This window comes from Tupaia chinensis, unplaced genomic scaffold (genome assembly GCF_000334495.1).
Source record: "Tupaia chinensis unplaced genomic scaffold, TupChi_1.0 Scaffold000217_1, whole genome shotgun sequence".
Taxonomy (NCBI): Eukaryota; Metazoa; Chordata; class Mammalia; order Scandentia; family Tupaiidae; genus Tupaia; species Tupaia belangeri.
In genome coordinates this window covers 3,177,625-3,192,906 of record NW_006159692.1, presented here as the reverse complement: position 1 = coordinate 3,192,906, position 15,282 = coordinate 3,177,625, and the positions used below count along the sequence as shown (strand labels likewise).

The 15,282-nt window shown below is 42.4% G+C and overlaps 1 pseudogene; it reads right to left on the bottom strand.

Annotated features, from left to right (window-relative positions):
* Nucleotides 1-11,622: 11,622 nt before the first annotated feature.
* Nucleotides 11,623-15,282, bottom strand: part of LOC102490151 (heat shock protein HSP 90-beta-like) — a 46,597-nt pseudogene continuing 42,937 nt past the window's right edge.

Genomic DNA, 15,282 nt, shown 5'->3' with positions numbered 1-15,282 from the left:
AGGCCTTACATCTGCCACATTTATTTTCAGTTCAATTATCATCTTCCTTGCTAGATGTAAGCACACTGCGGGTGAGTTTTCTTGTTTATTCTTATATTCCCCAGTACCCGACGATACTTGGCCCATGGTAGATGTTCAACTGTTATGTATTGAATTAAATTGTACTTCAGGCTTCAGAGAGCTGGAGATACTTAGGAAGGACAGAAAGAAGACTTTTGAATCACACTCTGAATTTGGCCGACAGGTAAGTACAAGTAACAAGTGAAAAATCAGCTCGAAGCTGTAGAGTCTGAGTTCACAGCCACTGAACTTTTTTTTTTTTTTTGGAGAGGTTTTTGCTATAGGGCGCGTGCGCTTGCCAGAGAGACAGAGAGATAGAAAGCGAGAAATCATCCCTTAGGGGGGATGGCCATGCCGCAATCCCTTCTCCTCCATTCTCCTCTCGGGATCTTGGGTACACGTGCACACACGCCTGGCATGAGTTTAAACCACCAGGTCTGGGACTCAAACCATGGTCGGCTACATGGGAGGTCAGTGACATAGCCATTACACTAACTGCTGGTCCCACACAGCCACTGAATTCTACATTAGAGCTCATTCTTTATGGAATTCAATACATTTTTTGGAGGAATTTTTGCTATAGGTACATGTGCTTGCCAGAGAGACAGAGAGATAGAAAGCGAGAAATCATCCCTTAGGGGGGATGGCCATGCCGCAATCCCTTCTCCATCCTCTTCTCGGGATTTTGGCCATGCACACACACACGTGCCTGGCGTGAGTTTCAAGCCACTGGGTCCAGGAGTCGAGTTGGGATCAGACGTGTGGGAATTCAGCAAGGTAACCATTTTGCCACCTGCTGGTCTCGGAATTAAATACTTTCTAAGGAAATAAAGTGGGTTTTAACTGAGGAATTTTGAAACCTTGGACCTCATATCCAAAGGTTGGATTTGGTGCTAATATGGCTGTGTCTGTTTACCTCCCTGTGTGTCCCACAGAGAATTCTATCTCCACAGGCCTCGACCAGAACTTACCAGCTTGCCTCCAGTGCTAACTATTCCAGCATACCCTTCTTTCACAGAAACCGGAAATTCTTGCCCCCCCAACGGTGGCGTGCGAGTTCTAACCTTTGAGTAGGTGCTCCACTGCCACTTCCTTTTCTCCGGTAGCCACCTCTTCTTCTCCATCCCTGCTGCGACTTTTGTAGTTTTGATTTTTATCACCTCTTACCAGGATGTGAGCATGCCAGTCGGTCTCCCGGCCTTTGCCCTCTCCAATCCATCTTGCAACTGTTGTCAGGCATTTAGCTTTACAACTGTAAAAGAAATTGCATCAAATCAAATCAATCAAATCATGTTTTTCTCCTTCCTTAAATCCACCTGTGGAGAATATATTCCGACCTCATCTCTTCCTCTGCTTGGCAGAAAAGTTCTGACTCCACTTTTAAATGTGCAGTCTGATCATATCACACTCTTGCTCTACTGGTTCTCCATCCCTGACAGGATAAAGTGCATTCTCTCCGTATGAAGTACAAGGCCCTCTATGGTCCAGACTTCCTTCATTGCTGCTCCAACCTCCTCCACACCGGCTGTGTGATCAACAGTCTCATGACCACATCACGTCTGTCATGTCTACCGACCTTTGTTCAAACTGGCCCCTCTGCCTGAGATACCTTTTCTCCCACCCTTCCTGTTGTCTAGATCAGCACTTCTCAAATTTTAATGTGTTACCAATTGGCTGGGAATTTTGTTAAAATTCAAATGTTGATTCATTAGGTCTGGAGTAGGGCGCTAGAGTCTGTTTTGAATGGGTGGTGCTGATCCTGCTGGTTCAGGGACCAAGCTTTGGATAGCAAAGGCCTGGATATCAAGGAGAAGCAGATGGCATAATGGTTACATTACTGGACTCCCACAAAGTTGACCACGGTATGAGTCCCGGATCCAGCAGCCTAAAACTCACACGGGTGCATGTGTGTGCATGGCCACACACATCCTGTGAGGAAAGTGGAGGAGAAGAGATTGCAACATGGCCTTCTCCCCTCCCAAGGGGTGATTTCTCCCTTTCTGTTTCTCTGTCTCTTTCTCTAGGGTGAGCATAAGCGCTCTACAGCAAAAAGTCTCTCTTAAACAAACAAACAAAAGGCTAGATATCACTTGCCTTTCAAATGTTAGCAAAGGGTTATCTTCTCTAAAGACTTTTCCAAACCTCCCAGGAAGGAACAACCACTTCTCTTCTCCTGCACCTAAAGTTCCCACGGCCTTTATCAAGCAGTGGTGAAATTGCATTGCATTCTTACTCAGTGGTCTGTCTTCCTCTTCCTTTAGGGCAGGGGCTGTGTTTTGTGCAACTTTGGACTGCAAGCCTTTGACACAGTGCCTGGCACATAGTAGGTACCCAACAAAGGTTTGTTGAATGAAAAAACGTAGAGTCATTTGCAGAAACATGGAAAGTATACCACATCTAGGATTTTCCTTCTCAGCTTTCTGACTTAAGACTCAAGAATATTAAAATAAACCTCCTTTGGCTATAAATGTCAGAGACAGAGACATAACTTGAACTTGCTTTCCCAAACTCGTTCAGGTAGCTGAGAGGGATACTGAATTGAAGAAAGAGATGGCCAACCAGGCTTTGGGGAGTGCGAGTCCAGAGATGCCAGAGATTTCAGAAACAGGAAGTAGGTGGCCTTTTCATCAGGAGGTACCCTTGGTAGACAGCCTCAGTTGCCTTTCGTGCATCTTTCCTTTCTTCAGGTCTCTGCTCCTTTTTGTGTCGGCCTTTTCATCTCCTATTGCAGACAGGCTTCAGTCTTCAGCAGACTCAGTTTAGCATCACAGCAAAGAAAAGTCTTGTGTCCACTCCTGCGGCATGGAAGCATGTAGGTGGTAGCATGTGTGTGTGCATGCATGCACATGTGGGCGTGTATGCATGTGTGTGCACACACGTTTGCTTTTGTGGGGTGGAGAGTGCAGAGGAATAGTTCTGTTCATGGAAAAAAATGAGATGGAAATCTTACTACTTGAAAAAGAATAGCCACTCTAGTCGATTAAATTGCTGCTGTTCAGAGAGACTGTCATCAGCGTAGAGTGGGGAAAAAGGGAGGGAGACAGATGGGCTTAAAGGAGGACAAATGCAGGAAAGCTAAATCCATCTTCTTCCTTCGACTCCCACTAGTGGCAAGAGCTGGTGCAGTCTGGAGTGTGTGTGAGCTGAATTCCAGGCATGCCGGTATCCTCTCAGTGAAGACCCATCAAACCAGGTGCAGTGTTCACCAGTAGCCCCACACGGGGTAGAAGCCTTCCAGCAGCAAGGCATGCCTCTTGAAACACTAACTTTGGTTTTCTTTCTTTATAACCCATGACTAATAATAACACCTTCCTCACAGAGCTGCTGGGAGGTGTACACAGAACCACGTGTGCAAAGCACTGACATTTACTGAGCTGCACCCAAATGGTGCAAGGTGGGCCTGAGATTCCTATTGAGGTTCCCAGGGGAAGAGTAACTTGTCCCAAGTCTGTCCACTTATGGATTATAGACTAGGGTTTTAAACCCAGTCTGTCTGATTTCTGGGCCTGGGTTCTTTTTACTAGATCCATTAAAGGTAAGTTTTCTTCATACTGGGATTTGAGGTGGGGGAATGATTTCTCCCTACTTGTCTCAACCTGCTGTTACACAAGAGCACAGGTTGACCACAGCTCCCCTGAAGGTCACAGGCAGGGTAGGAGGAGCTACAGTGGAACAATGAAGGGCCCAGGACCCCACCTAATACCTCTATCATGAGAACTGAGTCTTTAGAAAATTACAAATGAGGGGAAAATTTGGGGGAGTATGGTTTTTTAAAAATATGAGCAATGGTGGGGCCAGCAGGTGGCATGGTGGTTAAGGTACTGGATACTCCTGCATGACTGACCATGGTTCGAGTCCTCGACTTGGTGGTTTGATTTCTCACTTTCCTTCTTTCTGTGTATCTGTCTTTTCTCTGGTAAAATGAAAATAAATGAATGACTAAATAAAAGTAAATAAATAATTCTTTTAAAAAATATGAGCAATGGTTTACTTAAGAGCAATGTATCTCCGAGAAAAAAATCTCACAACATTTGATTCTAAATGCTTCACTTCGTCCTGATCTTTGTTTTTAGACTATTTGCGTTGCAGTTGTTCCATTGCCACTTCTGACACTCTGAACCAAGTCTCTCACTGTGTCACTCTTACCCCAGTGACTTGGCCACCTCAGGAAATGCAAACTAACTTTAATATTAGTCGAAGCAAAAACATAGCAGGATCAACTGTCTGCTAAAAAAGAAACAACATGACACATACTTAAACGCATGAGGAAAACACGGGGGACTGTCCCCCAACTCTGGCCCTGTCAGGCTTTCTGCAGGTGCTCACCATCTGCAGAGAAGCAATACGCTGCCTTTGTGTCCGTGGTTCTCTACGTCAGAGACCTCGGGCTAGCGTAGAGAATATCGGCGTAGCTCGTCCACTTGAGCTCATAGCTCTAGGATACTCTCACCCTTGTGTTTAACTCTGAGGCAAAAATGAAACAAAGCAAATTCACATAAATGGAACAAAACCCCAAAACAATAAAAGGGAAAAAATGAAAATGTTCGTTTTCACCCCTGAACTCTGTCCAACGGTTCTATTTTTATATTTATACTTTCTACAACCAGTTTGTATTTATCATTATCTTATTCTCAGTGGCTGTTTAGAAAAAATACTGGGGCCTGTGTGTGTGCATGCCCAGAATCCCAGGAGAAGAATGGACGAGAAGGTGTTGCATCAAGACCATCTGCCCAGAGGGTGATGTCTCACTTTCCCTTTTTTTCTGTCTCTCTCTGGTGAGCACGTGCATCCTATGGCAGAAACAAAGAAAAGAAAAAGGAAATAATGAGAAGGGCTGCCAGACCCTGGGCACACACAGGTGTGAGGCAGAAACCAAGAGTTTTCTATCTTTCAATTCTTCGGATCCTAACCACTATCCAATGAGGTAGGGCTTTTCTTCATGCACATTTTACAGATGAGAAAATCTAAGCTTAGTTTACTGAACTAGTAGAAGGGGAACTGTGACTTCGATTTATACAATTGCAATAAAATAACAGCAAACAAATATTAAGCATTGGTCATTTTCCGGGGACTTGTCTAAAGGCTTTACATGTATGATTAGTTCATTTAAGCACCAAAATGCTCTAAGAGGTAGAGACTGTAACCACTTTCATTCAGCAGATGAGGACACTGAAGCACAGAGAGAAGTCCCTCATGTGCACAGCTTAAAGCGTGAGCCCTAAGTAGGAGGTGAATGTCTCCCTCTTTGGGGCTTTACTTCGGGGTTGGATGTATTTGCCTCCCAGAGAGAGGCATCACACCTCTGCCAGTTCTGCAGGATTCAGTCAGTTGTATAAGCTTCACTGGGACCTGGTCTGGTTCTTAGATTAAAGTGCTGGACTCTCTCATGGCTAACCACTGTTCAAGAACCAGGCCTGGTGGCTTGAAAATCACACTGGGCACATATGTGTGCATGCCCAAGATCCCAAAAGGAGAATGGAGGAGAGGGAATTGTGGTATGGCCATCCCCCTGGGAGGTGATTTCTTACTTTCCCTCTGTTTCTGTCTCTCTCCAGCTAATGCATACATCTTATGGCAAAAAAAAATCTTTAAAAAGAAGACAGATACATTTAGCCATAATATATTAACTAGGAGAAAAGGTGTTCCTGAAGTTGAGTCAAAAGGGCATTCTTCCAGAAAAGAAAAATAGGACTAAACTCAAAATTTCCTTTAAAAACACCTTAGTCAATATTTCCTTCTAAAACTTCATCCTCAGCTCTTCTGCCCAGAAATCACATTGTTGAGGAAAATTGGCCAAACCTGCACCTGCCTCCAGAGCTGCGAGTTGTGGCCACCTTTGCTGGGGTTATTTCTTCTCAGAGAAGAGGCCATGCCCTGCACAGGGGGCTAGGCTAAGGGGTCTCCACGGTCATGTCTAAGTGGAAACTCCATGTCTGGGAGGAACACAGGTTCTAGGGGTCCAGGAAATCAGATCAAGAGTGGGCTGGTGTAGACGCTTCCCCAGCTGCTGCAGGACATCATTGACCCTCGTCGATGTTAAAGGCCGGTGCATACCAGTACTGGTTATATTTACACAGTGGGCTAAATTTAGCTGGCATGCTCTCCTGGCAACCGGGAGGATGTAAGGCTCCCAATTTATCTAGCAATGCTAATTTTGGCAAAACCCGAAAGGGTTCTTCTGCTGTTCTCAGTGGAGAGGCATTCGACAACAATAACATCCTTTTCCTTCCTCTTCCTCTTCTCTACATTTTAGGAGATTTCAAATATAAATCCAGGCTGTCTTTGGTTCAGGACAAATACCTACAAATATGGAAACCTAATGAAAGTGCTGTAAGCAAAAGAGTTCAGGACTACTCTGGGATAGAAGCAGAAGAAAAAGAAAATAGAACCTTGCTATTTGCTGTTTTCCATTAACACCAGAAAGGGCCAGTTGTAACATGGGCATTGGACATCTGGAATATTCAGAGTAGGCGTGAATGAAGGTTTGGTTGCCACGGTCAATGCCACAAGGGTGGAAGCCAACACAGACACACCCTGGGCTGGGATTGATTCTCTCTCTCTCTCTGAAGTGCCTCTAGTATGTTGTGAAGAAGTTCAACATCTATTTGCACAAAATGAAAAGGTGATGGGATCAGTTACTGATGTCTACCAAGGAGTAGTATCAGGACACATGGAGGCATTGGTGATAGGCACAACAGACCCGAAGACTGGGAGAGAGTAATGAGAAGAACCTGGATTGCAGCTGAGCCTGAGTTCAAGCTATGTGGTCCCTCTGGGAATTTCCTGCTCCAGACTTGTCCTTAAAGGGTTATCTATCAGAAAGCCAATGATGGCGAAACTTCAGTTGAGTATCTGGTCTTTGAGGATGGCTTAATGAATAAACAGGAAGAACATCATCTGGAAAAATAAGGGAAATTTTAATAAAGTCTAACAATAATTTTATTGAAGGTGTTAGAGATACTAGAAAATGAAAGAAAACCATCTTCATAAGTGGATTTTAAAATATGTCTGAAAAGGGGGCGAGCAGATGATGTAGTGATTAAGGTGCTGGACTCCCACATGGCTGACTGTGGTTTGAGTCCCGGACCCAGCAGCTTGAAAATCACTCTGAGCACATGTGTGTGCCCAGAACCTCAGAAGGAGAATGGAGGTGAAGGGATTGCAGTGTAGCCACTCCCTGGGAGGGTGATTTCTCATTTTTCCTCTCATTATCTCTCATTGTCTCTGTTGAATGTACAAATGTGAATGACCAAAATGTTTGCCCATTTTCCTATTGTAGGTCCTTTTTAAATGTTTACTTTCTATTATTAAATTAAAGCTCTGTCTAAATGTAGTTTCTTTTTCTCCCTTGATGTTGGTAGTGTCTCCGCATATAAATATTTATGTATGGGCACATGTGTTTTTTTAAGCTTTTTGCCACAGGGTGTGCATGCTTGCCTGAGAGAGACAGGGACAATGAGAAGGAAAGTGAGACATCCCCCCCAGTCCCCAGGGGATGGCTACATCACAATCTCTCCTCCTTTCTCCTCCTGGATTTTGCCAGGCATACACATGCATCCAGCATGATTTCCAAGCCTCCAGATTCTGAATTCAAGGCATAGTCAGCTGTATAGGAGGAGTCCAGTGCCTTAACCACTATGCCACCTGCTGGCCTCAGCATGCATGTGTGAAAGAGTTAATTTACCAACTTTTGTTTCATGGCTGGGCTTTTCATCAAACTTGCCAAAGTCTCTTTTTCTGGTAGCTTTATGAATTCATTTTCTCATTCAAATCTTAGCTCTATCTGGGACTTATTTAATGTGTGGTATAAGGGTTTATAATTCAATTTTTTTAAACCAGCTGGAACCTATTTGTCTGAACATTACTTGTTTAATAATACTTTTTTCCTACTAATTTAAAAATTAGAAAGTTCCTTTAGAAGTTTGCTAAGGTTCTCAATGTATTTGGATCTTATCTGGCTTTCTATTCTAAGCCACTTATGTATTTATTAATGCATGCACCACACTGGTGAATTACTGTAGTTTCATGATGCAGTATGTCTTGTCGTGTTTTCTGAGTGTATTTGGCTATTTAAATTTATTTCTCAATAAACTTTAGGATTAACTCGTTTAGTTTCAAATCATTTCTAATAGTACTTTTATTGGAGAGTATTTTGAAATGGTAGGTTGACTTTGAGGAAGTTGACATTTTTATGACCCGAGGTTTCCAAGAACAAGGTACCATTGCCATTCATTCATCTTCTTTCATTTCTTCTATAAATGTTTCCTATAAATAGCATATAGTGATCTTTCTCTGAACTAATCGTACCGGCTTATTATTTTGGTTATTTTTTTTGGGGGGGGTATAGGATGAATGCACTCAGAGAGAGCAGGAAAGTGAGAAGTCACTCCCTGGGAGAATGGCCACATTGCAGTCCTCCTCCATTCTCCTTTTGGAATTTTGGGAATGTATGTGCATGTGCCTAGTGTGTTTTTCAAGCTACCAGGTCCAGGACACTCAGTCAGCCACGTGGGATCCCGCCTCTTCAGCTTTCATGCCACCTGCTGCCCCAGACAGGCTTATCTTTTTCTTTTCTTTTTCTTTTTTTCTTTTCTTTTCTTTTTTTTAGGTTTATTCCATAAGATTTTACTGGAGAGGAGAGACAGAGAGAAGGAAAGTGAGAAATCACCACACACACACACCCCACCAGGGGGGGATGGCCACACCACAACTCGTTTTCCTCCATTCTCTTCTTGGGATTTTGGGCACAAACATATATTCGCCCAGCATGATTTTTAAGCCACTGGGTCTAGGACTTGAACCATGGTCAACCATGTGGGAATTAACCACCACACCATCTGCTGACCTTAACAGACTTATCTTTTAACAGATTATTTCAACTCATTTGCAATTGTTCATGTGACTAATATGTTTGAAATTAGATCTATTTTTCTATTCTGCTTAAGGCTTAAATAAAATCATACACTGTATAATCTCAGTTTTCTTTGTTCTACTTTATTCATCTGTCTTTGTAATAATGCCACACTGTTTTAATTTATGAATGCATCTTGCTTTTTGGTAATATAAGTCCTACCTTGCTGTATTTTAAAATATTCTATTAAATATCTAGTGGATCATGTATTAACTCAAGTGATACCTATATGCATATATACATACATGTTGTATGTATGTGGTGGTATTTTGAAGTCCCTTCTCGTAAGATTGTTGTAATGGTTCTGTGAATTCACGTAGCTTAAACATTTGGTGGGAACATGATCTATATTTTGATTTCCTCATCTCAGTTCCCCACCTTTGATCAAAATAACCTACAGTCAAAGACAAAAAAAACGATGCCTCCGTACTCAAGGCCTGGACTTCTGAAGAGCTGAAGGTACGGAATGACAGAGGGGAAATCCCCTGACTGTTAAAGGGAACAGGTCTCTCAAAAATCACCCAAATTAGGGGCCAGCTGGTGGCTCAGCAGTACAATGCAATGCTCTGCGAGGCTGACCACATGGGGTTTTGGGTGTGCATCCAGGGGCCTCCCTGATCATGCCAGCCACATGTGTGTCCAGGTTCCGGGCTGGCTGAGGTGGGGGGGAGGTCATGGTATTGACATCCTATTGGGGGTTCTGTGTCTCTCACTCATGGAAGAAATAAATAAACTTAAAAAAAATCCCCTAAATCAGATACACTATGAAGAGGAGTGAGAGGTTCAAAGGTCCCCTGGAATATGGCCATTGTCATTACTTTAGGTGCCTCGGTGTAATAAGCCACCCAGTGGCTTAAAAATCCAACATGATTTTCAAGCTGCTAGAACTCTTGGGCTTCAATCTTAGCTCTTCCACTTACTATGTGATCTTGGGTACATCATTCAAGTTCACTCGGTTTTGGTACCTTGTAAATGGGGATGTTATTATTTTCTTTGCATTTATCAGAGTATCATTTTAACGTAATTACATGTGTGATCACAAGGAAGAGAACTGTGGCTGTGAATAGCGTGTGTGTGATGTATTAGATCCAGAGCTACAGTCCAAATTGCTAGTGGCTAAGGGGCAGGGCTGGAGTGCATAGCAGGAAGCCAAGGACGACATGGCAGGGGTTAGAGGGACATTTACCAATGGTCGTGTGGGAAGCAGACTTCACAGGAACGGTAGGGTACATGTCTCCACCACAAAGAATCATGCTTAAGAAAGAGCCAAATCGTGAGTCAGATGAGAAGGAGAGGGGAGAGGGCAGATATTGTTTATCTGAACCAGGAGGCGGGAAGTGGCATTGTGGGAAATAAGTAGTCAGTTGGTAGAACTGCCCAGGGATAGATCAGCGAGTTCCCACCCAATATTTGTATTTCATTCAGTTCTGTATGAGAGAAAGTCATCAGCTCAATAGAAGTGAATATTTTAAAATGGCAAAGTGTAGAAGGTATCTCAAATACTCTTATTTTTGACCTTTTGTTATTCCAATTTCCCTTGCTTCTTCCCTATGACACACTTTCTCTGTTAATTCCAATCTTTCTCATAGCCTTCTGCTACTTCTTTATGTCTTGAAAATGTCTCCCTCCACTTTCAAGGTTTGCTTTTTTTAGTATCTTAGACAAAAGATACTGTAATGTAGTTTTGGTATTGAGTTTTTATGACTTCATTTTTCTTCTTTGTTAGTTCATTATAATTATTTGTTTTATTTTAGTGATTGCATTAGAATTTATAGAAATTATCTTTAAATGATGACAGTCCACATTTAAGTGATATTATAATACCACTTATAAAATACCATTCTAGCACCATTATAATTCATTGAATAATCTTACAATATACTTCCATTTCTTTCCTCCTCATTTTATACTTACACACACACACACACAATAGATTTCATACTACACTGTTGAACTTTTTGTTTAAACAGTATCTCTCTTTTTTTTAAATTTTTGCCATAGGGTGGGTGTACTTGCCAGAGAGACAGAATATGAGAAATTACTCTCCAGGGTGGATGGCCATGCCACAGTTCCTTCTTCTCCACTATTCACTTGAGCTTTTGGGCATACACACACACACACACACACACACACACACACCCCTAACATGATTTTCAAGCTGCTAGGTCTGAGACTTGAACCATGATCAACTACGTGGGAGTCTACCACCCTAACCACTAGGCCACCTGTTGGCCTCTAAAAATGATCTTTTCAAGAGATTTCAATAAGAAAGAATCATGTATACACCAATGTGTTTACCATTTCTGAAGCTCTTTACTCCTTTGTGTATATGCATATTTCCATTTGGCATAATTTTCCTTAACATTTCTTATAGTATGTGTGTGCTAGTGATAAAATCATCTTTTCTATTTTTGAAAAAAAAATTCACCTTTGCTTTCTAAAGATTTTTTTTTTTGTATAAAACTGCATCATCTTTATGTTGCATACTTTGGTTTCAAAACAAAATAAGCAACAAATCCACAATACACAACATTCAACCCTGTTGTCACATTAGGAAGGGGATGGCACTTGAGGTTTTATTTCCTGCCTTAGACACAAGGACAGGAGAGAAATTGAAACAAAACACTATAGACATAGCAGAGGGGGCCAGGTGGGACAGGGTCACTCAGGGCTGCTGTGGGAGCCATGGAGGCACTATACAGAGGGCACAAGAGTTTTCCAGTAATGCCTAATCTACTTCCTCCATGCATGATGTGTCCTCATCACCCTCAAGAGGGGGATCTCATCAGAAACAGCAGCGCTGGGGTCCTCTGCGGTCACTTCATCTTCATCGATGCCCAGGCCCAGCTTGGTCACGCAGCAGATGAGGCTGGAATGGGTCTGGGGATCCTCAAGGGAGAAGCCAGAAGAGAATAAGGCCAGTTCAAACTGCAGCACCACCAGGTCCTTGACGGCCTTATCATTCTTGTCTGCCTCAGCCTTCTGCCACAGTGTCTCCACAATATTGTGGTTGGGGTTGATCTCCAGGTGCTTTTTGGTCATCATGAAGCCCATCGCTGGGTTGCCCTAAAGTGCCTGGTCTTCTGCGACCTGCTCCATGTTGGCTGTCCAGCTGTAGGTGCTGGTCACACTGCAGCCGGGTGAAGACACAAGCCTGTTTGAGATTGTCACCTTCTCAACCTTCTTATCCAAGATTTCTTTCATCAGATTGCATAGGTTTTCAAACTTCACCTTGCTCTCCTCCATCTTCTTTGTCTCCTTTTCATTATTGAATAGCTCCAGGCCCTCCTCAGTAACCGAGACCAGGCTTTTCCCATCAAACTCCTTGAGCTGCTGCACGCAGTACTCGTCAATAGGCTCAGTCATGTACACCACTTCAAAGCCCCACTTCCACACCCACTTCATGAAAGCAGAGTTGGCCACCTGCTCCTTGCTCTCACCAGTGATGTAATAGATGGACTTCTGTGTTTCCTTCATGTGAGAGACATATTCTGACACGGAAGTCGTCTCATCTCCAGACTGGGAAGTGTGATAGCATAGCAGTTCAGAAAGGCGTCACCAGTTAGTGGAGTCCTTGTGGATTCCAAGCTTTAGGTTTTTAGAGAATGCCTCATAGAATTTCTGGTAGTTCTCCTTGTCTTCTGCCAGCTCAGAGAAGAGCTCAAGGTACTTTTTAACAATGTTTTTGCAAGTGACTTTCAGGATTTTGCTTTGCTGGAGCATTTCTTGGGAGATGTTCAGGGGCAGGTTCTCAGAGTTAACCACACCATGGATAAAGTTAAGATACTCTGGTATCATCTCATCACAGTTGTCCATGATGAACACACAGCAAACGTAGAGTTTGATGTTCTTTTTCTTTTTGTTCTGGAAAAGATCAAAGAGAATCTGGCAAGGGATAAATAGCAATGCCCTGAATTCTACCTGACTTTCCATAGAGAAGTGCTTAACAGCCAAATGGTCTTCCCAGTCATTGGAGAGGCTCTTGGAGAAAGTTCCATATTCATCTTGGGTGATATCATCTGGGTTTCTGGTCCAAATGGGCTTGGTCTTAGTCCGTTCTTCCTGAATGATGTACTTCTTTTTAATCTTCTTGGTCTCCTTTTTCTTGTCCTTATTACTGCCTTACTACTGTCATCTTCCTCATCTGAGCCCACATATTCAATCTTGAGCTTCTCTTCATTATCCTTGTCTTCCTCCTCTTTCTCAACTTTGTCTTCCTCTGTCTCATCATCAGTGGTTTCCTTCTCTCATTCCTTCTCCAGATAAAGAATGATTGAATAGCATATGAACTGTGAGTGCTTCTTCTCCACTTCTTTTACCTGCCTCTCCTCTAAATATTCTGTTCAATATTCTTTAAGGTGGGAGATCACTTTAGTCCCCTGAATAATAGGCTCACCATGATCAGCATTCACATGAAAGAATCCCCAGCAGAAGACTGCCAAGCATACTGTTCATCATCGTTGTGCTTTGTGATCACAACTACTTTCTCTGCCATCAGATAGGCAGAATAAGAGCCAACACCAAACTGCCCAATCATGGAAATGTTCGCACCAGCCTGAAGAGCCTCCATAAAAGCTTTAGACCACACTTAGCAAGGATTCTCAAATTATTTATGAGATCAGCCTTGGTTATGCCAATGCCTGTGTCCACCAAAGTCAGGGTACATTCTTGAGGGTTGGGGATAATGTTAACTTTCAGTTCTTTATCACTGTCCAACTTGGAAAGGTCTGTCAAGCTCTCCTAGTGAATCTTGTCCAGGGCATCCAAAGCATTAGAGATCAACTCTCAGAAGAAAATTTCCTTGTTGGAATAAAAGGTATTGATGATCAGGGACATGAGTTGGGCAATTTCTGCCTGAAAGGCACAAGTCCCCACCTCCTCCTCTCCATGGTTTACTTCCTCAGGAATCTTGAAAGAAAGAAAGGCAAGTACTAGAGAGGAGGATAGGCTGGGATCAGGTCCGACTCACATGCGGCACCTTAGCTGCATGGGGGTGACTCAAGAGCAAAGATATTTCTCTTTTTGTTTTTCTTTTTTTGGAGAGGTTTTTGCTATAGGGCGTGTGCGCTCACCAGAAAGACAGAGACAAAGAGACAGAAAGTGAGAAATCATCCCTCAGGGGGGATGACCACGTTGCAATCCCTTCTTCTCCATTTTCCTCTTGGGATCTTGGGCATGCACGCACATGTGCCCAGTGTGAGTTTAAGCCACCGGGTCCAGGACTCTAACTGGGAGTCCAGCAACATAGCCATTATGCTAACTGCTCGTCCAGATATTTTTCTTTATGGATATAGAATTGGAAAATTTTTCCAATAATTTAAAGGCTCCACTGTCTTCTCACTTGTATTGTTTCTGATAAGAAATCTGCTGTCATCCTTTTCTTGATTCATTTTATTTTTCTCTATATCACTGATTTTGAACAATTAGATTATAACGACCCTTGATGTCATCCCCTCCTCCCCCCATTTCTTGTGTTTGGGGCTTATTGATCTTTTGGGGTTTGTGGGTATATAAGTTTTTATCAAATTTAGAAATTTTGGCTGTTATTTCTTCCAATAGTTTTCTCCTGCATACTCACCTTAAGCCAGTGAAGTGCCCCATAGTTCATTAATGGCTCTGCTCATTGCTAAAATTTTCTTTTCACTCTATATTTCATTTGGAATAGTTTCTATTGCTCTGTCTTCAAATGTACTGACTTTTGCTTCTGCAATGTGTGATCTGTCACTAATCTCACTCAAAATATTTTTCATCTCACAGATTTTATTTTTTCATCTCCAGAAGTTGCATTGGAATCTATTAAAACTTTTCTATGTCTTTACTTAACTTTTAAACATAAAGCGTGTAGGTAGAAAAGCTGTTTTGATGTTCTCATCTGCAAATTCTAACACCTTTGTGATCTCTGGGTTAGTTTTCATTGGTTGGTTTTTCTCCTCATTATGAGTTGTATTGTCATGCTTCTTTGTACATACAGTGGTTTTTTTTTTTTTAATTGGATGTCAGGCACTGTAAATTTTACTTTGTTGGATCCTGGGTATTTGTGTAGTCCTATAAATATTTTTGAGCTTTTTTTCTGGGATACCATTATTTAAAAACACTTTGACCCTTTTGGGCCTTAATTTTCAGACTTGTTAAGCAGGACTGGAGCAGTGCCTAACAGGGGGCTAGAATTTTATTAATTTACCCAATGTTCCATGAATCATAGTCTTTTCAGTCTGGTTAGTGGGACATGTACTATTCCTAGTTATATGTGATGATTGGGCACTATTCCCTCCAACCTTTTCAGCTGGTTCTGTCCCTAGCCCCAGGTCAAT